The sequence below is a fragment of the Equus quagga genome, chromosome 4 (genome assembly GCF_021613505.1).
Source record: "Equus quagga isolate Etosha38 chromosome 4, UCLA_HA_Equagga_1.0, whole genome shotgun sequence".
Taxonomy (NCBI): Eukaryota; Metazoa; Chordata; class Mammalia; order Perissodactyla; family Equidae; genus Equus; species Equus quagga.
The window spans coordinates 123,348,473-123,372,805 of record NC_060270.1 but is presented as its reverse complement, the minus strand read 5'-3'; positions in this window follow the sequence as shown (position 1 = coordinate 123,372,805).

Here is a 24,333-nt window from a genome sequence, read left to right as displayed (position 1 = left end):
AGAAAAGATTTAGAAAATAGAATATTAAAAATAGATATTTTACTGATATAACTTCTTTCTTCATTTACTGCATGTTTTTTATAATTTAAAAAATGTTATTTTTGGAGGGAAAGAGAATGACCTAGAGTTCAGCACTCAGCTTTTCCTCCAGGTAGCTGAAGTAAAAAGTTTCTTTTGAAGCTAAGATATTTAACAAACAGGAGACGAAGTATGAGACTAAAATCTGCTATTCTTACCTGAACCACTTATAAGAAGTTATCTTTAAAAGCAAGCATGGTTAAATATGATTCTTTTTCTGCTGAATCACTTATAAAATTTAAGATATTCATTAAAAATATTTATCTTGTCTTGAAGTCAATGAATCAATGAAGAAAAGATAATTTTCATCCATATAAAGACAAGTTATAGTCTCTTCTTCATTCACACATGAAGTATGATAATATAAAAATCTATTTTTTCTCTGAGATCTTCTCAAGCTTGGTTAGACTATTTAATTTACAAAGTGATGGGAATATAATTTTATTATAACAAAATTTATAACCTTAGTGAGGAAGAATTTTTCATTCCCAATAGACAAATAGACATGCATTTGTTAATGTCAAAGATAGACTTAAAGGAAATTAAGTAAGGTAAGTCTTTTGAATTTGTGTTGTTTTCATAAGCAGTAGATTAAATGGAAAAATGAAGTCTGTATTGTTTCTGATCTATCAGTTCTATGGCAAGTAGAATATGAAGACAATTGCAGTCAGTATGTATATATAACATAAAGTATTGTCGATGAATATAATCCATAACCAATCTATAAATGAAAATTTGGGAGAGTTTATTCTGAGCAGAAATCTGAGGACCATGGCCCAGGGCCTTTCTTCCCAAAGGAAGAAAGGGCACCGAAGAAGTGGGGTGCACAGAGTGGTTATATACCCCCAAACAGGATGTTTCACATATGATTGAAATGTCCCTTTTACAATAGTCATGAGACTGCTCTGTCGGCACAGTGATTGAAGTACACAGCAGGTAGGTCTGCAGTCTCAGTGAACACACCAGGGTGGCAGGTCTGCTGTCTGGAGCTGAGTGGTCACAGGTGAGCTCAGCAATCAGTTTCTAGCCTAAAGAAAGATGCTTAATCCTTAAGGAAATGCCAATGTTGGGAGGGGGAGGGAAGTTGCACCTTTATCTCAAGGGCCTTTGTTCTTGCCATAGGGAATATCTAAAGCAGATATACAATGCCTGCTCAACAGCCACAGTCAGGCCCTTTTGGAAAAAACAAAGTCAGGCCGAATTAGGTTTATACCAAATGTCTCCCTCATATTCTCCAATATATCCTATTGCTTGCCATTTTTATTTGTCAGTAGCTAGCCTCCAAAGAAGGCCTCTAATGATTCTAACTTCTGTCATTACACCTCCTTGTGTAGTCTCTGCCCAAGTTTTATCAGGGTTGTTCTGTGTGACCAATAGAATACAGAAACAGTGATGGTATGTCACTTTCAAGATTAGGTTATAAAAGATATCATTACTTTCTTCTTTCTCTCTGCACTTGTTCTGGAGAATGCCAGCTCATGAAGAGCTTTATGGAATGACTCACACTGTGAGGAACCGCAGCTTCCTGCCAAAACCACATGAATGTGCTCGGAATGGATCCTTTAGCACAGTGATGTCTTTAGAGACCATATCCCTGGCTGACAGCTTGACTGCAACCTCATAAGAGATGCTGAGTCTGAGCAACCCAGGAAAGCATGATCCTTAATTCCTGCACCTCAAACAGTATGTAAGGTAATAAGTATTTGTTGTTTTAATCAACTAAATTTGGAGGCAATTTTTGCCCAACAATAAAAACCAAAGCAGATTTAGTATGAGAAGTTGAGTCTTGCCATAACAAAAACCTAAAATATGGGAGTGATTTGGAATCAGGGAGTGAGTGGAATTTGGAAAAGCTGTAAGGATTTTGAGAAGCCTATTAAAGCATTAAATTCCTTGAACATGCTGTTTATAGAATTTTGAACTCTGAGGAGGCTGCTGGTGAGATCTTAAAGTGAAGAAAAATATTTCTGGATATTAGAAGAAAGAGGATCTTTGTTATGTAGTGGCAATAAAATTTATCAACCTCATTGCCTGTAGTGATGTGCAAATTAGGCAATGTGCCCAATGAGTTAGGTTACATAGCTAAGGAAACTTATAACTACAGACTTGAAAATGCCACCTGCTCTCTTCTTGCTGATTATAGTAAAATGCAAGAGGAGAAAGATGAGCTAATGAAAATATTATTAAATAAAAAAAGCTGGGACTTGCTGATTTTGAAGATCACCAACCTATTCAGATGGTAAAGAAAGCTAAGATTAAGAAATGGTTTCCAAGCAAAGATCAAATCCAAGGAACTTTTAGGAAAGCATGGTCTAAAGATGAAACCAAAAGTATGATTGTAAAATAATTTTTTGAGGTCCAGCTCATACAAAAGGCCCTGTAAATAATTAAGGGTGTTCCTTAGATTTCATCAATCACACAATAGGTCTTCTAGGAAGTTTAAGGTCATCATTCCTCAGCCATCTCAGCAGAAGCCCAAAGAAGAGAAGGGCTTATCTCAAATAGACTTGTGTGCCTGGCTTTTGTCTAATGGAGTAAATTACAATAAGATTCACAGAAGATTCACAATGTTTTTAATGAAATTATGTCAGCAGAAACATTGCTAGCTTGTATTGGAAGGATTGAAACACTGCCAGCTTGGTTGAAAGAGACAGTTTAAAATGAAAAGAGACTTTTGGACCTCTAAACTTTTACAAACAGGAAGCAGGTTGATAAAAACTTCTCAGCTGAAAACACATGCTATCTTTTATATATAACTGAAAAGGTGAATTGAAGTATGGAAGCAAGAACCATGTGGGCAGAACCAAGAGACATGGGAAGTAATTTCCAGGCAAGAGTAGGACTAAGTTCTAGTTAAGTAACTTCCAACATTTGCTTGTATGAATTTCAGAATTGCTTTGCACCAATAACCACCTATGAGGAAGAATTTCCATAGTATTTATCATTTACCTATCTCGACATGGTATGTTGAATGTGTGAGACAGATAACTAACTTTCTCTTTAGCGTGAAAACCTTCAGATCAAGAGGAATCTTACTCAAGTAGCTATACATAAGGAAGAACACCTGAGGAATCTCATTCACCCTCAGATCTGATTTAGATGATAAAATTCTAGACTGTGAACTGATTGTCATGGGCCATGGGTGGAGTTATTTAAGGGTCTTGAGAAGGTGTTCATATAGTTTGCATGTGGAATGGATATGAATCATTGAAAACCACAGGATAAACTATAAAAGACAGCCTTCAAGATGGCACCCTATGATTTCCACCATCTGGCATTCACATCTTTGTAGTCTCCCTTTCCCACCCACTCTCTACAATGATTAGTCTGTGTGACCAACAGAATTACATAAAAAGTTATGTTATGTCATTTCTTAGATTTAGGTATACAAGATGTTAAGGCTTTCATCTTGGGTTCTCTCTTGTTCTCTTTCTTTTGTATCATTCTTTCTGAGGAGAGCCAAGTCATCAGCCCTAGAGACAGTAGACCTATGCATAACCCTATGGGAGGGAACTGAGTCTCCTGTCATTAGCCATGTGAGTGTGCTTGGAATAGATGCTCCAGCCCTAATAGTGTTTTCAGACTGTGTCCAGCTGACAGCTTGAATACAATTTCATTAAGGACTGTAAGTCAGAAACACGCAGCTAAGTCATGCCTGGATTCCTGATCCTTAGAAACTATGTGAGATAATATACTTTTGTTGTTTTAAGCTGGTAACTTTTGGGGTGATTTGTTATGCAACAATAGATAACTAATATACCCAGCTTTCCTCCTGTTACTTTAGTTCAAATTCTATCAGTGGTTTCAAATATTTATTTCCACGTGGAGTTGAAAAGCATGCCACGTTATGTTTAGTTGTTGTATCTCCTTGGGATATAGCACAAAAAGACCAGCCAGGGTTCCACTCTGATGTACACAGTGTCGCTGGGAGTTGGAATCGACTCACAGGCAGCACTGACAACTCCTTGGGATACTCTTGTCTGTGACTTTTTCTCAGACTTTGTTTATGATGGCATTGGCTGTTTTAAGGAGTACTGATTAGGTGTTTTGTAGAATGCCCCTCTATTGGGATTTGTTTGTTATTTTTCTGATGACTAAACTGGGTTTATAGGTTTTTAGGGGGGATACCATAGAAGTAAAGAGCTATTTTTATTATATAGAGAATATATATAATCAACAGGATTTATTACTGTTGATATTGATTTTGAACATCTGACTGAGCTAGTGTTTTTCAGCTTTCTTCACTGTGGAGCTACTCTTTTTTCCACCTACTTTTCATACTGTAGTCATGGGAAGAAAGTCATTATATGTAGCTCACACTTGAGTGGGGGAGTTATGCTCAACCTCCTTGAAGAGGAAGTATCTATGTAATTATTTGGAGTTGTCTTACATGGGAGATTTGTCTCTTGTTCCCCATTTATTTATTAATTCAATTACTTATGCATATTATTATAGAACCACAGATATTTAGTTTATGCTTTGAATTATAAACCAATAAGTCTTTATTTTCTTGTTTAAATTTTTTCAACTTTGGCCATTGGAAGCACTTTATTGGCTCCTGTGTCCCTTTAACATATCTCCCATCAATTTGTTTTTTAAATACTTCTCTACTTTCTGGCACTATAAGATGTTCCAAGTTCATCTTGTATATTTTTTCCCACTCCTAGCATCAGGCATAATATCCTTTTTTATCCTTTAAGGTCTGTGGGATCAATAGTGCTGGCACCTCTTTTGTTTTAATATTGGTAATTTTGTCTTCTTTCATTTTTTCTTGATTAGCCTGGCTAGAGGTTTATCAATTTAATTGATCTTATCCAAGAACCAATGTTTGGTTGTGATAATTTACTCTATTGTTTTTATGTTTTCAATTCTATTGATTACTGCTTTAACTTTAATATTTCTTTATTTCTGTTTGCTTTAAGCTCAAATTGCTCTTTTTTCTCGTTTCCTTAGGTAGAAACTTATTGATTTTAGATCTTCTTTTCTAATGTATATATTTGGTGCTATAAATTTCCCACTAAATACTACTTTCAATGCATTCCACAAATTTTAATCAGTTGTATTTTATTTAGCTTTAATTCAAAAATTTTTTAAGTTTCACATGAGACTTTTTCATTGATCCATGTTTTGCTTAGAGGTGTATTGTTTAATGTCAAAATATTTGGGAGGTTTTCCAGCTTTATTTCTGTTATCTATTTTTTATTAATTTCTAATTCATTTTCACTGTGATCAAATCATACTTTGCATGATTTTCTGTCCTTTTAAACTGGTAAAAAGTAATATTCACCATATTATTATTATTTTTTTTAAGAAAGATTAGCCCTGAGCTAACATCTGCTACCAATCCTCCTCTTTTTTTTTTTGCTGAGGAAGACTCATCCTGAGCTAACATCCATGCCCATCTTCCTCTACTTTATATGTGGGACGCCTATCATAGCATGACTTGCCAAGCAATGCCATGTCCGCAGCTGGCATCTGAGACAGCGAACCCTGGGCCGCCAAAGTGGAACATGTGAACTTATCCACTGCGCCGCTGGGCCAGCCCCATATTCACCATAGTTTTAAGGTTAAGTTTTAATACTCCTAGTGGAAAAAGCAAAGAAGAATGACTGGCAAAGTCATTCTATCTGTCTAATGTAAAATTACTAGTTTGTCCAAACTTAAAACTCCCAGTACAGTTTATTTTTTTGCCTATAATGTAATCTATTTTGGAGAATGTTTGATGTGAGTTTAAGAAAGGTGTGTATCCTTCTGTTGTTTAATGGCGTATTCTATAAATGTTAATGAGATTGAGTTGATAGTTTTATTCAGGTCATCTATATCTCTACTGATTTTCTGCCTGCTTGATTTATCTGTTACTGAAAGAGGGTTGCTGACTATAATGGGTCTCCAACTATAATGGTGAATTGTCTATTTCTCCTTGCAATTCTATCAGTTTTTGTTTCAAGTATTTTGACACTCTTTTTTTAGGTATAGACACATTGATTGTTATGTCTTTATGGAGAATTGACTTCTTTGTCATTATGAAATACCTCTTTGTCCCTGATAATGTTCCTTTTTTCTGAAGTCTTTTTGCCTAAAATAAAAATAGCTACTTCAGCTTTCTTTTGATTATTGTTAGCATGATTTATCTTTCCTCATCCCTTTACTTTTACTCTGTCAGAGTCCTTATATTTAAAGTAGGTTTCTGTAGACAACATATAGTTGGGTCTTTTTCAATTTTAATCCACTCTGACAATCTCTGTCTTTTCATTGGCAAATTTAGACCATTTGCATTTAAGGCGATTATTGATAGAATTGTGTTAATATCTACTATACGTGTAACTATTTTATATTTATTGTATTTGTTCTTCATTTCTTTTTTCCTCTATCTCTTTTTCTGCCTTTTCTAGTTTTAATTTAACATTTTATATAATTCCATTTTACTCTCCCATCTTCTGTACTGTCTAGAAATCACTGTAATTTACTGTCTCCATTATTTTGCCTTTCTGGAAGGTCATATAGTCGGACTCATACAGTATGCAACTTTTTCAAAGTGGCTTATTTCAGTTAGCAATATGCATTTAAGTTTCCCTCATGTCTTTTCATGCATTGATAGCTTATTTCTTTTTTATTCAATTGAGTGGATCATCACAGTTTATTTATCCATTCATCTATTGAAGAAGCTCTTGGTTGCTTCCAAGTTTTGGCAATTACGAATAAAGCTGCTGTAAACATCCATTTGTAGGTTTTTGTGTGGAGATAAATTTTCAGCTAATTTGGGTAACTACCAGGGAGCATGATTGCTGGATCACACAGTAAGATTATGTTTAGTATTTTTAAGAAACTGCCAAACTATCTTCCTAAGTGGCTGCAACATTTTGCACTGTTGCTCTACATCTTTGACAGCATTTGATATTGTCAGTGTTTTGGATTTTAGCCATTCTAATAAGTGTGTAGTGATATCTCATTTTTCTTCTAATTCACAATTCTTTAATGATATGTGATGTGGAGTAGCTTTTCATATGCTTATTTTCTATTTGTATATCTTCAGGTGAGATGCCTTTTCTAATCTTTCCCCAACTTTTTAATTTGGTTGTTTTTTTATTGTTGACTTTTGGGTGTTCCTTGTATATTTTGTATGCATGTCCTTTATCAGATATTTGTTTCGCCAATTTCCTCTCACTCTGTGGCTTATTTTTTCACTTTCTTAACAATGTACTTTTTAGAGAGAAGTTTTAATTTGAATGAAATCCAACATATAGTTTTTTTCATGGATCATGCTTTTGCTATTATATCTAAAAACATTTTGTCAAACCCGCAATAACCTAGACTTTTCCCTATGTTATCTTCTAGACATTTTCTAGTTTGTGTTTGACATTGAGGTCTATGATCTATTTTGAGTCAATTTCTGTGAAAGGTGTTAGGTCATTGACCAGATTCATTTTTTGCTCATGGATACCAGTTGTTCAAGCACCATTTGTTGAAAAGACTATCCTTTTCTTATTGCCATTGCTTTTGCCACTTATTCAAAGATCAGTCAATTATATATGTGTGGATCTCTTTCTGGGTTATCTCTTCTGTCCTGTTGATCTATTTATCTACTCTTTCACCAATACTTCACTGCCTTGATTATTGTAGCTTTATAGTAAGTCTTGAAGTCACATCATGTCTGTCTTCTGACCGTTCTTTTTCTTTAATATTGTGTTGTCCATTCTAGATCTTTTGCCTTTCCATATAAACTTTAGAATCAGTCTGTTGATATCCACAAAGTGACTTGCTAGGATTTTGACTGGGAATGCATCAAATCTCAAGATCAAGTTGGAAGATTTGTAACCATATTATTTCTCTCTGAAAAGCTTCTTTTAACAAATCTTACAGTATAGGTCTACTAGTGACAAATTCTCTCAATTTTGTGTTTGTTTGAAAAAGTATTTCTCTTTCACTTTTGAAGAGAATTTAATTTGGTCAGACTTCTATGTTAGTGGACTTTTTCTTTCAATACTTGAAATATTTCACTCTTCTTTCTTCTTGCTTGAATGGTTTCTGAGACAAGTCTGACCTAATTCTTATTCTTGTTCTTCTGTAAGTAAGGTGGTGTTTTCCTTTCGCTCCTTTCAAGTTTTTCTCTTTGTGTTTGATTTTCTGCAGTTTGAACATGATATGCTTACCTATAGATTTTTTTCATATGTATCTTGCTTGGTTCTCTGAGCTTCTGGGATCTTTGGTTGGGTGTCAGTCATTAATTCTGGAAAATTATTGTCAGCCATTATTAACTTCAAATATTTCTCCTGTAATTCTTCTTTTCTTCTCCTTCTGGCATCTCCATTATGTTATACTGCTGTAATTTTTTTTTTTCTTTACTCCTTTTTCTCATTGTATTTTAATTTGGGAAGTTTATATTGACATATCTTCAAGTCCATTGATTCTTTCCTTAGCCATGTTCAGTCTACTGATGAGTTCATCAAAGGAATTCTTCATTTCTGTTATAATATTTTTAATTTCTACCATTTTTGATACAGTTTTAGAACTTTTATATTTCTGCCTACATTGGGTAATGTATGTGATTTTTTCATGCTTTCACTTTTTGTGTTAGAGTCCTTAATGTATTAATCATAGTTATTTTAAGTTTCCTGTCTGATGAGTATAAAGTGTGTCATATCTCAGTCTGATTCTAATGCTTGCTTGCTTTGTCTCTTCAGGTTGTGTTTTCTCTTTCCTTATTCATGTCTTGTAATTTACAGTTGAAAGCCAAGTATGATGTATTGGGTAATTAGAACTGAGGTAAAGGCCTTTAATGTGAAATTTTATGTTAATCTTGCTAGGAATTGCATTGTGTTTAATGGTTGCTGTACCTGTGGTTACCAGAGGCTTCAATTTCCTCTAGTATCTTTGTTTTTTTTCTTCTGTTGTCTTTGGGTTTCCCTAAAAACTTTTTCCTAGATAGGAATAAGAATTGGCTCACATGATTATGGATGCTGACCAGTCCCATGATCTATAGTTGGCAAACTGGAGACCCCAGAGAGCCAATGGTGTAGTTGTAGACTGAAAACCTGCAGGCTTGAGACCCAAGAAAAGCCAGTGTTTCACACAGGTGGGAATAAAACCTATGTCCTAACTCAAGTCAGTCAGGCAGGGGGAATTCTCTTTTACTTGTGGGAGAGTCAGCCTTTTGTTCTCTTCAGGCCTTCAACTAAGTGGATGAGGCCTGCCCACATTATGGAGGCGAATCTGCTTTACTCAGTCTACTGATTCAATGTTAATCTCATTCAGAAACACCCTTACAGACACATTCAGAATAACGTTTGACCAACTGTCAGGATACCTCTTGGTCAGGTCAAGTTGCTACATAAAATTATCCCTTAAACCACTAACTACTATGTGTCATCCATTCTTTCCCTATATAATTGGTAATATTTATTGTGAATAACACAATTGCATTGAACCATTGATTATTAAGCGTCCATGGTTCAGATAACTTGTCTTTTAAGTTCATAAGACAATGAATCAAAAGTTGCCACATTAATCTGAAATAGAGACTATCACTCCTCACCTAGGGATTCTGGACCCTGAACATGATTGTATTATTGGGGTAACCTTTGGGATTATCTCCTTTGGGAAGGAGTGCAATGCATGATGTGTGTGGGAAGAAGAGTGACGTAATATATGGTCACTGGAGGGGTGGACTACAGTTGGCATTACCACAGTTCATCAATATCTGGCTCTTCTCTACTTCTGGCTACTTAGGAGAATTACATCACCCTGTTCACTTGAGACATGACCCTATCACTTGCTTTGACCAGTCAAATGCGAACACGAGTTTCATTTATGGGGAAATCAATTAACTGAGACTGTCTTTCCACAATCACCATGGCAAGGAAAGTGAAGATGAGAGTTGAACAGCAGCAATTTGTTGCAAATATTAAGTGAGATATAGAGGAAAGCTATCCAAAATTAATTTTTTTCATTATTAATATCAGTAAAAGTATAATATCTCGTGTATTATTCCAAAACTGATTGACACTTAAAAATAATAATTTCCTCTAATATTTACAGACTTGAATAGTTTAGAGGCTATTTTTAAAGAGTAATTTTATTTATACAGAGCTAAAAGAAGGGAATAAATTAAAAATCAAAAGTAAATAATTAGATTTAAAAGTTACCAGACTAACTCTTATCTAAAACTTGAAGTGGACTTTAGCTCAAATTAAATTTGGTTGAATCAGTAGGTTGATAATAAATTTCTCTCCCAGTTGTTAGATCTTCTATGAATAGACTTTCAAGTACCAGTAATTTGTAATTTTTCTATTTTTTCTCAGAGAATCAATATATAATCTCAGTAATTAGATGTTCAGTTCTCAGAATGAGCAATCTCTAAATAACCCTTGCTTTCTTTGAATGTTATTAAAGATGATAAACTTTTTTAAAAATTTCAAAATTATTAGTTTTGCTCAATTTTCTAGTTCTATGCCATCAATAATAAAAACATAAAAATTTAAAAGTAAATCTGTGACTATGTGATATAATAATTTACGTTTTTTTCAAATTGCCCTCATTGAGAGCCATTTTTTTGGCCTGCTAAGTTTTCAACAAGGAGGTATTGTATACATTTATTTGTTTGTGTGTGTGTGACTCTGTGTGTGCTGCAAACTACTCTTTTAATGCTCCAGGAACCAAGATTTAAATTGATTTTGTCCTATTCATTTGGCTCTAATATAGATTCTTTTAAAAATTTTTATTTTTTTTCCTATAATAATGTCTTCTGCTTCATATAAAAGTAGATACTTAGGAATGAAATTAATTTAGTATTTAAAATATGCATTTTTGATTCATGCAGTTTTAAATAGGAATGACTCAAACAATATTAGAGCAAAAGTAAAATGTCATTAATTTAGGAAACTAAGATAATTTTTTCTTTATAATCGTTAGTTACCTCAGTGCTATAAGCTGGATACTTTCCATAGATTGGAAATATTTAATCATAAGTGAGGCCACTGACAGGATGTTAGGAGCCCTTGTATTTCTTCATTTGCACTCATGACACTTAATGTGGCCAAACTATGCCAGACTTATTGTTCCCTCCAATAAACTACTTTTATATAAAAAAAACAAGAGAAGTAGTCTAGGCAATGATTGAGAGCCTGGATTTTGGAACATATCCCAACACATTCTGTGAAGCCATCATTACCCTTATTCTAAAACCAGATGAACACATCACAAGACTTCCAATACTATGTTAAATACAAGTGGTGAATGTGGGCCTCGTTGCCTTGTTCTTGATTTTAGAGGAAAAGCTTTTACCTTTTCACCATTAACTATGATTTTAGCTGTGGGCTTTTAACAGATGGCTTTTATTATGTACAGAGATGTTTTCCTTCTATTCCTAGTTTGCTGAGAGTTTTTGTCATGAAATGGTGTTGAATTTTGTCAAATACTTTTTCTACGGCTCTTGATAAAATCATGTGACTGTTACCCTTCATTCTGTTGTCGGGTGTATCACATGAACTGATTTTTGCATATTGAACCATCCATCCATCTCAGGGATAAATATCACTCAATTGCGGTATATAATCCTTTTAATGTGTTGTTGAGTTTGGTTTGCTAATATCTTGTTGAGGATTTTTGCATCTGTATAAATTAGGGATATTGGCCTGTGGTGTCTTTGCCTGGTTTTGGTATCAGGATAATGCTGGCCTCATTAAATGAGTTTTGAAGTGTTTTCTCTTCCTCAATATTTTGGAGGAGTTTGAGAAGGATTGGCATTAATTCTTTTTAAATACTTGGTAGAATTCCCAAATGAAGCCATGTGGGCATTTTTTGGAGGGGTTTAATGATGTCCTAAAGAGCAATTAGAGAATAAAAAGAAATAAAAGGCATCCAACTCAGAAAGGAAGATTACCCTTGTTTGCAGGTGGCCTAATATTATATATAGAAAACCTCAAAGTCTCCATAAAAAACAATTAGAACTAATTAAAAAATTTAGTAATTTGCAGGATACAAAAATCAACATACACAAATCAGTTGCATTTCTTTATACTAACAGTGAGCTATCTGTTGAAATAATCTAAATTCCTATCAACAGATAAATGGATAAAGAAAATGTTGTAGATACATACAATACATTCAGCCATAAAAAAGAAGGAAATCCTGCAATATGCAACAACGTGGATGGATCTTAGGGACATTATGTTAAGTGAAATAAGCCAGATACAGACAAGTAGTGTATGATTCCACTTACATGAAGTACCTAAATTGGTTCATAAAATCAAAGACTAGAATTGTGGTTTCTAGGGACTGGGGAGGAGGAAGAAATGGGGAGTTATTAATCTACAGGCATAAAGTTTCAATTAAGTAAGATGAGTAAATTCTAGAGATCTACTATACTTCATTTTACCTATAATCAACAATAATGTATTGTACATTTGAAAGTTTTTAAGAGCATAGATTTCACGTTGTGTTCTTATCACAATAAAATGAAATCATAAGAAAATAAAATTAGAAACTAATATCCCTTAAAAATATAGATGAAAAAACCCTCAACAAAATGCTACTAAACCAAATTTAATAGCACATTAAAATGATTATATGCCATAACCAAGTGGATTTATCCCCAGAATGCAAGGATGATTCAGCATAAGAAAATAAACTAATGTAGTAATCCTATTACTAGAATGATTATCTCAATTGATGTAGCAATGGCATTTGAAAAAAATCTAATACACTTTCATAAAAAAACCAAACCAAACAACTCTAAGAGAAGTAGGAATAGAAGGAAAATTCCTCAACACGATAAAGGACTCTTATGAAAATACCATAACTAACATCACACTCAGTGATGAAAGCTGAAAGCGTTTCCCTCAAGATTAGCAAGACAAGGAGGCCTGCTTTCACCACTACTATTTGACATTGTACTGAAACTCTAGACAGAGAAATTAGACAAGAAAAAAGCAATTAAAAGGCATTCAAATTGGAAACGCAGAAGTAAACTCACTATTCACATGTGACATGATCCAAAAATAGAAAATCCTGAAGAATTCACAAGAAGGCTATTAAACCTAATGCATGACCTATGCAAAATTGCAGGGTACCAGATCAAAACACACCAATCAGTTGTGTTTCTATACACCAGTAATGAACAATCAGAAAAAGAAATTAAGAAAAAAATTCTATTGACAATAACATCTCAAAGAATACATACTGAGGATAAATTTAACCCAGGAGGTGAATGAAATGAATCCTAATAATTATAAAATATTGCTGAAGGATGTTAAAGGAGACTTGATTAAGTGGAAAGGCATCTCATTTTCTTGGATAGGAAGACAATATTGTTGAGATGTCAATTTTACTCAAAATAATCTACAGAATCCACACAATTGTTATCACAGTTTCAATGGCCTTTTTTTGCAGAAATGAAAAAACTGATCCTCAAATTCAAATGAAACTGTAAGAGGCCTCAAATAGCCAATACAATCTTGAAAAAGAACAGTGTTGGAGGACAGATACTTCCTGATTTCAAAACTTACTACAAAGCTACTGCAATCAAAACCGTGTGATACTGGTATGAGGATAGACATAGATGGCGGAATAGAACCGATAGTTCAGAAATAACCCCATATATCCATGGCCAATTCATTTTTGACAAGGGTGCCAAGTACTTTTAATGGCATCTTTCCGAGAAGCACATGAAAAGATGGTCAACATCATTATTCATTAAGGAAATGCAAATCAAAACCACATGAGATACCACTTCACGCCTACTAGAATGAATATCATTAAAAAAAGAGAGAAAGAGAAATAGTAAGTGTTTGCAAAGATGTGAGGAAATTGAAACTCTCCTTACACTGCTGGTGGGAATGTCAAATGATGCAGCTGTTATGGAAAATACATTGGTGATTAGAATTACCATAAGACACAGCACTTCTACCCCATGTCTTTACCCAAAGCTATTGGAAGCAAGGACTTGAACAGATAGTTGCACATCAGTGTTCACTGCAGCATTATTCACAATAGCCAAAAGATGGATACAACTCAAGTGTTCATCAACCTATGAATGAACACATAAAATGTAGTATATATATATAAAAAATAGAATAATTTTCATCCAAAAAAGGAATGAAGTTCTTATACATGCTACAACATGGATGAACCTTGAAAACATTATGCTAAATGAAATAAATCAAGCCCAAAATGACAAATGTTGTATGATTTCATTTATGTAAATATCTAGAATAGGAAAATTCACAGGAAAAGAAAGTAGATTAGAGGTTACCAGTGGCTGGGAGAAGGGGGATGTGGAATTATTGTTTAATGGTTACAGAGTTTCTGTTTGGGGTGATAGAAATGTTTTAGAAATAGAAAGTGGTGATGGTTGTACAACCTTGTGAATGTAATTAATGTCATTGAATTGTACACTTAAAAATTATTAAAATAGTAAACTTTATGTTATATCTATATTATCACAATCAAAAACATAATATAATATACCTAAACCACTGAATTGTACACTCTAAATGGGTGAATTGTAGAGTATGTGTATTATAACCCATTGAAGCCTAAAAAAAAAACTCCGGACTTCAGCATAAAAAAGAAATGGTTCAACTCCATTTCATCACTTAGCTCTAAGACTTTGGAAAATTTACCTAGCCACTATAAAGCTCCAGTGTCTTCCTCTGTAGAATGGGGATAAATTACAGCATATTTCCAGAGTTATGAGAAATAATTAGGTAATGATTATAAAATAACAAACACAGTGACTGGCTCATGGTTAGAAATAAATACCCATTAACTCCTGAGTGTGGTGGTCATAATGATGGTGATGAAGATGGCTGAGGTTGGGTGGGGTAGCAAAAGAGGGTAAGATAGAGGATGATGCTGATCAGGATATGAACCAAGTTGTGGATTAGGATGGTCTACTTACAGTCAGAAGATCTGAGTAGGAACCCTAGTCCTACAGAGTCTAACTGAGTAGCTGGTATGTTTCTTAACTGTCTCATTTTCTTAGCTGAAAACTGGAAAACAACAATAGGTACCTCACAGGATTGTGTTCCCACAGTACTGTTGGTAAGCCTATTATCAGTGTTCTGTATCTGTGATAATTAACATTTACTGAGGTTGTACTATGAGTATTATGAGACAGGTACACAAGTCTTTTTGAGTTTTGCAGAGGAAGAAATTTAAACACAGAGAGTTTTAAAACCTTATCCATGAAAACCCAGCTAGAAATTGCAGATCTAGCATTTAAACCCAAGCCATGTGGTTCCAAAGCCTTCTGGCTTAACTGTTACCAGAAGTTCAGTCTCTGATCCTGATGCCAATCCAAATAATGAGAACAGAGTCTTGGGTGAAAAAGGAAAGGCTTTACTTTGCCAGGAAGAGGGAACAAAGCAAGGGCCAGTGCCCCAAAAGTTGCTTGCTACCCATTAGGAAATGGGTAGGGGTTTTTATTTGGGGTTTTAAGTAGGGAAGGGGTGCTGTGGACTTCTTGGTCAGCATTTTCCCATTGGCCTGTGTCTGGGGCTGCTTCCAGCAGAGGAGACAAAGGATTTCTCAGATAAGTGTCCTTGGCTGTTTATCTCCACAGCGGAAGGTAGACTGCTGTCAAGAAGCCAAGGAGTTGGACCCCGGAAGCTTTGGTTTCTTGATGTTCTCTGGACATTAGTTTCTCTGTAAAAGAACTTCAGGGTCCTGTGATCAGCCACAACTTTAGTGGGAGCCCAGCATGAGTTCATCTGGACTTTAACAATTTGTAACTTCTATTTGACTCTATAGCTCAGGGAGTCAGAGGTTAAAGAAAGAAATATTTACATATGAGTGTAACTAAAGAACCAGGGACCTGGGAATGCGTGCCTTTAGTTTTAACCCGTACATGCTGGGTTAACTGTAGGGGAACCAACATCAGGGCTGATATTAACTAAGAGCTGGTAACATAACCACTTGCTTAATTACTAGGCAATGATTTCCTAACAAAACACAGAAACACAACTCTGAAATAGCAACACTGAATTACCCTCCTCTGCTATTGTAAACTGAGAAGTTTTCTTAAAATATAAAATCTGTGGTTGCTTTAAGCAGCTAACAACAAACAAAAAGGATTTCTTTCCATTTATTATTTCTTTTTTTGGAGAGGCAGCAGAGGAATTGATTGCCTACCTTTCCTGTTCCTTTGTTCTCATTAGGAAAATCATTTTAGCTCCAAAAACAAAATCTCTTAGAATAGTTTCCAAGGCAACTTGTAATAAACCAATATTGTACTTTTAGAGGATTATAATAAGAGGCTATTAATCAGTATGACTTCTTTTGTGCATTTACTTCATTACTTATTTTTAGATGGTATTTATTTTCATAGATGATTCTTCTCATGATTTTAATGGCTGAATCTACTCAACACCGGATTATATAAGTAAAAGGTAAAAACAAACCATCTTTGTGTCTTGACTGCTCAAAATCTAGATTATAGTTAGGTAAACACAAGTATCTCACATAAAAAGGATTGAAAGATGAAAGGAAATGCTTCCTCTTATTAATTCTCTTATTCTGAAAACTGCTATCTGAAGCCCTCTTAGTTTTTGCATGTCTTCCTTTGATACTAAGGGGCTTTTAAAAGGAGGTGAGGTGCGCCTATACAAATTGCTGCATGCTAAAATTACTGTCATCTGAAGACTGAATTTAATTTTTGTTTCAGAGTTTTATGTTAAGATGCCTCATAAAATAACTTTTTACTTGTTATTTTTTTTACCTGTTTAATCTTTTATTTCAAGTTACAATGTCTTCAAATATTGTTAAGTTAAAAGCAAAGATGGAAAATAATAAGATTTAAAGGATATTTAAAAAGAATGGATTTATAAAAAATGAGCCAATAAAGAATAAATAAAACTCTAAAAGATGGAATTCAAACAAAATCTTTAAAGAATATACTAATCTTGTATGAGTTCTACAGATTGCTTGTTGGTAAACTGTTTTTCCAACAGCATTACTCACCCTTTAAAAAAATAAATCTCCTCAAGATACATGACTAAGTTATATGTACAGGAATTGGGCCATGACAATATTGCTTTTTAATTTGTGAAAAATGGGGAAAATCTATTCTGTGTAAATGTCAGATATATTGACTATGTACTACCCAATTCATTAATTTAAAAAATATTATTATTCATTTTTGGGCACCTACTGTTTACTAAATTTCATCTGAATGCATGGTGATGTTGAATATAGTCCTTCATTCTTCTCTTTGCTAGACCTTTTATAACACTAACCTATAGATATTAGTTTACAAGACCCTGAAGGCAGGGCCCTTTAAAATTATCTTCTTATAGTAACAATTTGGAACAATTCTGGGTGTATAGAAGAAGCTAAAATATATTTATCAAATGACTAAACAGTTAATTTAGGTAATTTAGTATTTCATTTTTTAGAAGAGGATAGATAGTCCTGAAAGAAGAATGCCCTAGATTTTGGAAGTCCAGTGGGAAGCTCTTATATATAAATTGTGAGTTGAATATAATACTGAGAGTTTGTGTATGTTTCACACAATTCAATATTAAACTCTGCTGTTAATTCATTTTTTAAAGAGTTTCTAATTTATTGTCTTTTTAATAATACTTGAGAGTTTTATAGAGGAATAGATTTAAAGTTTTGTTTTTATCTTTACTGTCAAGATTTTAGATGCTCTTATAACTTTATCAGAAAAATGATAGGAAAGCTAACATTTTAGAGAACAAGAGCATTTTGAATTTTGAGAGCCCAGATTCAATGACAAAAGCTTAATTACTACTTTGTTAAGCAGCTCTGAGATTAAAACTCATATTTATACTAAAACTTTTTCGAGTCCCCTATGGCTTAAAAACCTTTTTGTTCAGGGGCTGGCCCCGTGGCCGAGTGGTTAAGTTCACGCGCTCCGCTACAGGCGGCCCAGTGTTTCGTTGGTTCGAATCCTGGGCGCGGACATGGCACTGCTCATCAGACCACGCTGAGGCAGCGTCCCACATGCCACAACTAGAAGAACCCACAACGAGAAATATACAACTATGTACCGGGGGGCTTTGGGGAGAAAAAGGAAAAAAATTAAAAAATCTTTAAAAAAAAAAAAAAACCTTTTTGTTCAGATCAAGAATGTGAATATATGCCATATTTTTACATGAGGATGTGTAAAATTATTTGTCTTTATATTCAGTTCTACTCAAAAACTACATATTATTTTTCCAACTGTGCACACAAAATGTATCTTTAAACTAGTTATAAAAGTAATGGATGCTTATGTGTATAAAACATGAAAAATAAAGAAAGAAAATGAAAATATCTTATAGTGATGTTATCCAAAGATACTTAATCATATGATTTTTATGTTTTTCCTCTCAGGCTTTTTCCCTTTGTCTCTTGCTGAGTGTCTTCCTTTCTGTTTCTCTTTGTTTTTTTCCTTTTTTTGTCTGTCTTTTTCTCTGTCTTTGTATGTGAGTCCCTCTTTGCCTCTCTCCGACTCCTATCTCAGTCTCTTGATTTTTCTGTGTTACTTTCTCAGCTGTTACCTTTCTGTTCTTCAATTAAAATGTGCCCAGTTTTCACATTTATTACTTGGTTTTATAATGTACCAAATTACTGTAACTGTTGAAGACTGAGGTAAACAATAACGAGTCACCTGTCTTCTGGAAACATTCTGGAATGTATCACGTAACTGAAAAATTCTCTCCGCTGGAGCAAGGGTCTCTAAGGGCAGGAACTATTTTTAAGACGTTTCATTTTTAACAATCTGTGACAAATTGACGAAATCTCATGCTCTATTTCAGTCAGTTTTACTAAAGAATTTTGAATGAGATAAAGTGAAAGCTGATTATTGAAGTGATGACTCCAGTCATGGGTGTAGTTGGAGATTAATGAAGGAATGTTATAAGGAATACAGTGGCACTAAGAGAACCAAATATGGAGGTAAGAGTAGGGATAAAGGAAAGAGAGTAAATCTATTAATGAGAAATTGATAGTAAAATTCTCAAGGTGGTGAGAGAAAAGTCACCTGAAGAAAGAAGTTCAATTTGTAAGAGATAATGGAGAAAGGAAGAGAAAATAAAACCAAGAAAGGAAAAATGAGAAAATAAAGCAGATAGAACAGGGAATGGATAAGGATTGTTTGTTGAGTGAAGGAATGATGGAGATTTCCAAAATCCACTTCTATACCAAGGGACTGTTTTTTCTTGTTCATTTTTGTTTGTGCAAGTGTTTAAAGAATAAACTTTAGTTTCTAGGTTATTATAGGAATCAATGTATATGCATATGCATATTTTCCTCTTCACTAGATAACTTTGAATAAACATATTTGGATTCTAAAAAACTATATGAACTATTTCTTAAATATAAATTTTTAGCCTAAATTCCAGGCCCATTGAAATAGATTTTCTGGGAGAATTCTACATGATTAAGAAGAGACCAGACTTGATGTTGTTTTCATTTTATTCATACTGTAAGGCTGTGTCCTCCAATAAGGCAGCCACTAGACGCATGTAGCTATTAAACATGTGGAATGCCACGAGTCCAAATTGAGATGTGCTATAAGGATAAAACACACACTAAATTTTGAAGTTAGAACAAAAAAGGAAAAGAATGTGAAATATCTAGAGATATTTTTAAAAAGATATTACTAAAATATAAAAATCATGTAAAATATAGTAATTTATAAGAAAATTTCTATAAAATAGTAAATTTATGTCTATTTTATGATTATAGGTTGAAATGATATTTTGGATATAGTGGGTCAAAAGAAATATAGTATTAAACTTAATTTTACCTGTTCCTTCTTGTTTTTTTTAAATGAGGCTCTAGAAACTGTAAAATTAGATATGTGGCTCACATATTGCTAGGTGACAGTGCCCATCATTTTTAAAATGTACACATTTCTGTGCCTGAAATTGAAGCTCTTTCACTTAAAGAAAAAGAAATAAAAAAGGAAATAAAACAATGATAATATCAACCAAAACATTTCAATAATCTATACTTCATTAAACCCTATTCCTAGGCCAGGATGATTGTACACTCTCTTCCTGCTCTCACGCGCTCCTGTTACATTTTCTTGCTGCTAATTTCATTGCTGCCACTTTTGAGAGAGATGGATTATAAACTTTTATTGGTGAAAGGGCGAGCAAGTGAATGAGCTGGTGATTTCAGTGGCGGTTGCAGTTGTTACGTGAGGGGGAAACGTTTAAGACAAAGTAAAACTAGGTTGAAGAGTGTCTTAGTCCGCTCGGGCGACCATGACAGAATATCATAGAGGCTGAAACAGCAGAAACATGTTTTCTCTCAATTCTGGAGCCTAGAAGTCCAAGATCAAGGGTCCAGCTGATCTTGTTTCTGGGAGGACTGTCTTCCTGATTTACAAGTGGCCTCCTTCTTACTGTGTCCTCATATGGCCTTTCTTCCTGTGTGTGCATGGAGAGAGAGAGCAAGTTCTGTGGTGTCATCCCTTATAAGGACACTAATCTTATCAGGATCCCATTCTTATGACTTTACTTAACCTTAATTACTTCCTTAGAGGCTCCATCTCCAAATACCGTCACATTGGGGGTTAGGGCATCAACATATGAATTTGGGGGAGACACAAGCATTCAGTCCATAATAGCTAGTAAATAGAAAGTTTGGTTTTCTCTTTAGTCTCAAATCATAATATCAGTTCAGTAATTTTTATGTCTATTCCAGTATAGTATTTAAAAACCATGAGCTTCCTTCAGAATTGTGGCATCTTTTCTCTCTGCCTGCCTTGCTCTTCTTGCCTCTCCTCTGGTTCACTGGCTGTAGTGAGGAAGTGTGGATGGAAGAGAAGCAAGGGACAGGAATGGCCCAGCCAGTGCCCTCTGTCAGGGGGTCAGTAAACTTTTTCTGTACAGGGCTGGTTAGCTTTGTCAGTCATACAGTCTCTGTTGCAACTGTTCACCTCTGCCATAGTAATACAAAAGCAGCCACAGGCAATAAATAAATGAAAAATCATGGCTGTGTTCCAATAAAATTTTTATTTACAAAAGCAGGCAAAGGGACACAATTTGCCAATCTCTTCCCTAGAGCCTAAGTTAAAACAAAAAAAAGGCATCCCATTTTTGTTATCCTGTTATTTGGTCAGATGTAGTGACACTGGAGAAGCTGTCTGCTTTGCGCGATGGGATCCGAGGACAAGTACGTTTACTCTAAAGGTGTCTTTCTCACTGAGTGGATCTTCAGCATCTACTGCATATTAGAAATCTCTGGAAAACTTAAAAAATCTGATGCCAAGGCCACACCAAGATGAATTAAATCAGAAGATTGGGTGGTGCTTTGGTACCCATTACTAATAATTTCTAAAGATCCAATAAGTAGGGGCTGGTCCCATGGCCGAGTGGTTAAGTTCGTGCACTCCGCTGCAGGCAGCCCAGTGTTTCGTTGGTTCGAATCCTGGGTGCGGACATGACACTGCTCATCTAAACCACGCTGAGGCAGTGTCCCACATGCCACAACTAGAAGGACCCACAACGAAGAATATACAACTATGTACCGGGGGGCTTTGGGGAGAAATAAAATCTTTAAAAAAAAAAAAAGATCCAACAAGCAGTCAAGATTAGAAACCACTGCTCTGGCTGCATCTTGTTGAAGAGTCAGACACACACAGACATGTTAGCATCTTGACCATGTAAAAGCCAGTTAAGAGTACCTGGATTCCTCTGCAGTATTCTTTCGGGTTTTAAATAATCTGACTTTTTGGCCCCTATTTTGGCTCTGTTCCATGAATTTGTCAGGGCGCTTCATTGACAACCTGTGTTTTGAATCTCAGCTTTGACCTGAAAATATTTCTAATGCAACACATGGAGTATTTCTGTTCGATTCACGCTCTACTAAAGCAAAGAAGTGCTTTGCACTCATGCCTTGTTGCTGCCCATACTTGATAGGAGAACAGGCCAGAATATTCTGGGAGCTCTAACCCTTAGTCAGCTCTGTGTGTATGTGTGTATGTGTGTAGAATAGTTGTGTAATGACTGAGGACAGGATCTGAAATGGCTCTCCATTCTGTGTCTGTTTCACCTGCTTACCCACTCTGATGACAGCACTCCCTGGAGACTAGAGAGAAATAGGACAGGGGTCAGTTTCTGGTTCCCAGGGCAGTGCTCTGCCAGGGCGCTCTCCATGCTCTGCTACTATAACCCCCCCCCCCCCCCCCAGATATTTATCAGTCCTTTCTCAACATTTCCTCGTGTGTTGTTGTTGTTATTTTTAGGTGCAGATGTTTGTAGATAGCTTTAGCCTCATGAGAAGGACTCAACAAAATAGAATTTCAAGTCTCCCCTTTGGCAGAGGGTGAAGAAAAATGGGCAGCTTGATAACCAACCAGGTTTGTTTAGACTATTTGGACTCCTAGATGGTTTGAACAGTTGGTTCTGGAGTATTTCATGCCACAATATTTACAGTAATGTCATCCATAGAAGCACGGATATCACCCTGATTGTTCACTTCTGACACCAGGGGTTTCTGGAGAACATGTTAAGGTCAGTCTGAACCCTGTCCTCAGTCATAAAGTGGTGTATTATATTTTTTCATGAAACTAAGGTATTCTTCTTTCTAGTCAAGGCAATTACAAATCCAGGACATGAAAAAGCTTCCAGGACTAAGCCTATATAAATAAAGGCAAACTCCATGTGAAGAGGTTGGTGCTTCCTATGATCAATTTCACTGTTTCCTTGATATGGCTTGATCGAATCCCATGACTCCTACACGTTCTGAAAAATCACTACTTTTTACTTCATCCTTCTATGACCCACACTTTATTATAATTCTCAATACTGTTTCTCTGGTCTCAACTTTATATTTTGTCTTGGACTCTGAATACAGATAAACAAAGCAGAAAATGTTTGAGTTATATGACATAACTGAGTTTTAGGATGGACTATGGTTATTTGAAATTCCACAAAGTTATAGAATATAATCAGTTTCTTTTCAGTAGATTGCCATCTCATCTTCACTCTAAATCGAGGAATAAATTTAAGATTGCTTTTTTCCTGTATAAATTAAAATGTTTTCTCCTTTTCATTTTGTATGTTTGTGCTTTTTGTCTTTTTCTCTTCCTTAGGAGAGCTACCGGATTATCTACTTTATGATTTGCTTTTGTTGTAAACAGCCAACACATGGTTTTATGGATTATTTCTGTACTTTTTCTGTCTTCCTTTTTATTAATATTTGCATTTATCTTTATTAATTTTTTCACCTAATATTCTTAGGTTCATTTTGTTGTTTTCTTTCTAATTTCTTGAAGTGAATGTTTAATGTTCATTTTTCTTTTTTGAAATGTAAATATTTAAAACAAAATTTTCCTCTGCACTGCTCTAGTTGAATCCCAATGTTTCAGTAATGTTATCTGCAACTTCTGTTTTCATTTCTCCTTTGAATTTATGTAGGCACAACATTTTAAAAAATTACCTTATGTTAGACAACATCTGAAATTCTAATAAATCATCAACAGAATAGACTCTATTCTATGATTATAACTGTCAAGTTATAAATAATATAGCCAGTCATTTTCCTAGCAAAGTCAGTTTATTTGGAGATAGCAGAGAATTGCAATTCGGGACAAGCAAGCTGAAGAGACAAAGACAAGATTAACTTTGATTAGATTTTAGGAAGAAGTTGAGGAGAGCTATTTTGAAGGAAAGGTCATTTGAGGAAGATGAGAGTTCAGGGTGGTGATGGCTTCTCATTGGTTGAGCTGCAGCATTTCTCATTGGCTGGGCTGTTGCTAGGCAAGGAGGTGATTTTCCTTCCTCTTTGCTGAGGTAGTACAGAAGATCCTTCCTGTGGAGTTTGCAAACAACAGAAGATGGATAGCGTGTGAGAGCTCCCCTTCTGGTCCTCCTGGTTCCTTTTTAAATAATGTTTCCTTTGTTTACTTTCGCATACGTAATAAAACTAGCAAACAGCAGAAAAAAATCCCCAAGCAAACGAATCAAAATGCAGTCAGAGGCACATAGAGTCTCTCACACACACTGACACGTGTGGGCACAGAGATACACACACACACAAGCAGACACATTCACTCCAACCAAGGACTTAAAAGTAATATATAGATAAAATATTTCAAATTCTTCTAATCATCCAACTGGAAATACCTTTAAATCTCTTGAAAATGAAAAAGTATATGAATTTAGTATAAAAGAAAAAAATTTAGTATCAAAAGTCTTTAATGCTGACTATATGACTTGTTCCCAATCAGTGTTTTGTAAATGTAAGAAAAAACTTACAGTTGAATATGTCAAAATTACGAGTGCCTCTGAATGGTTAACA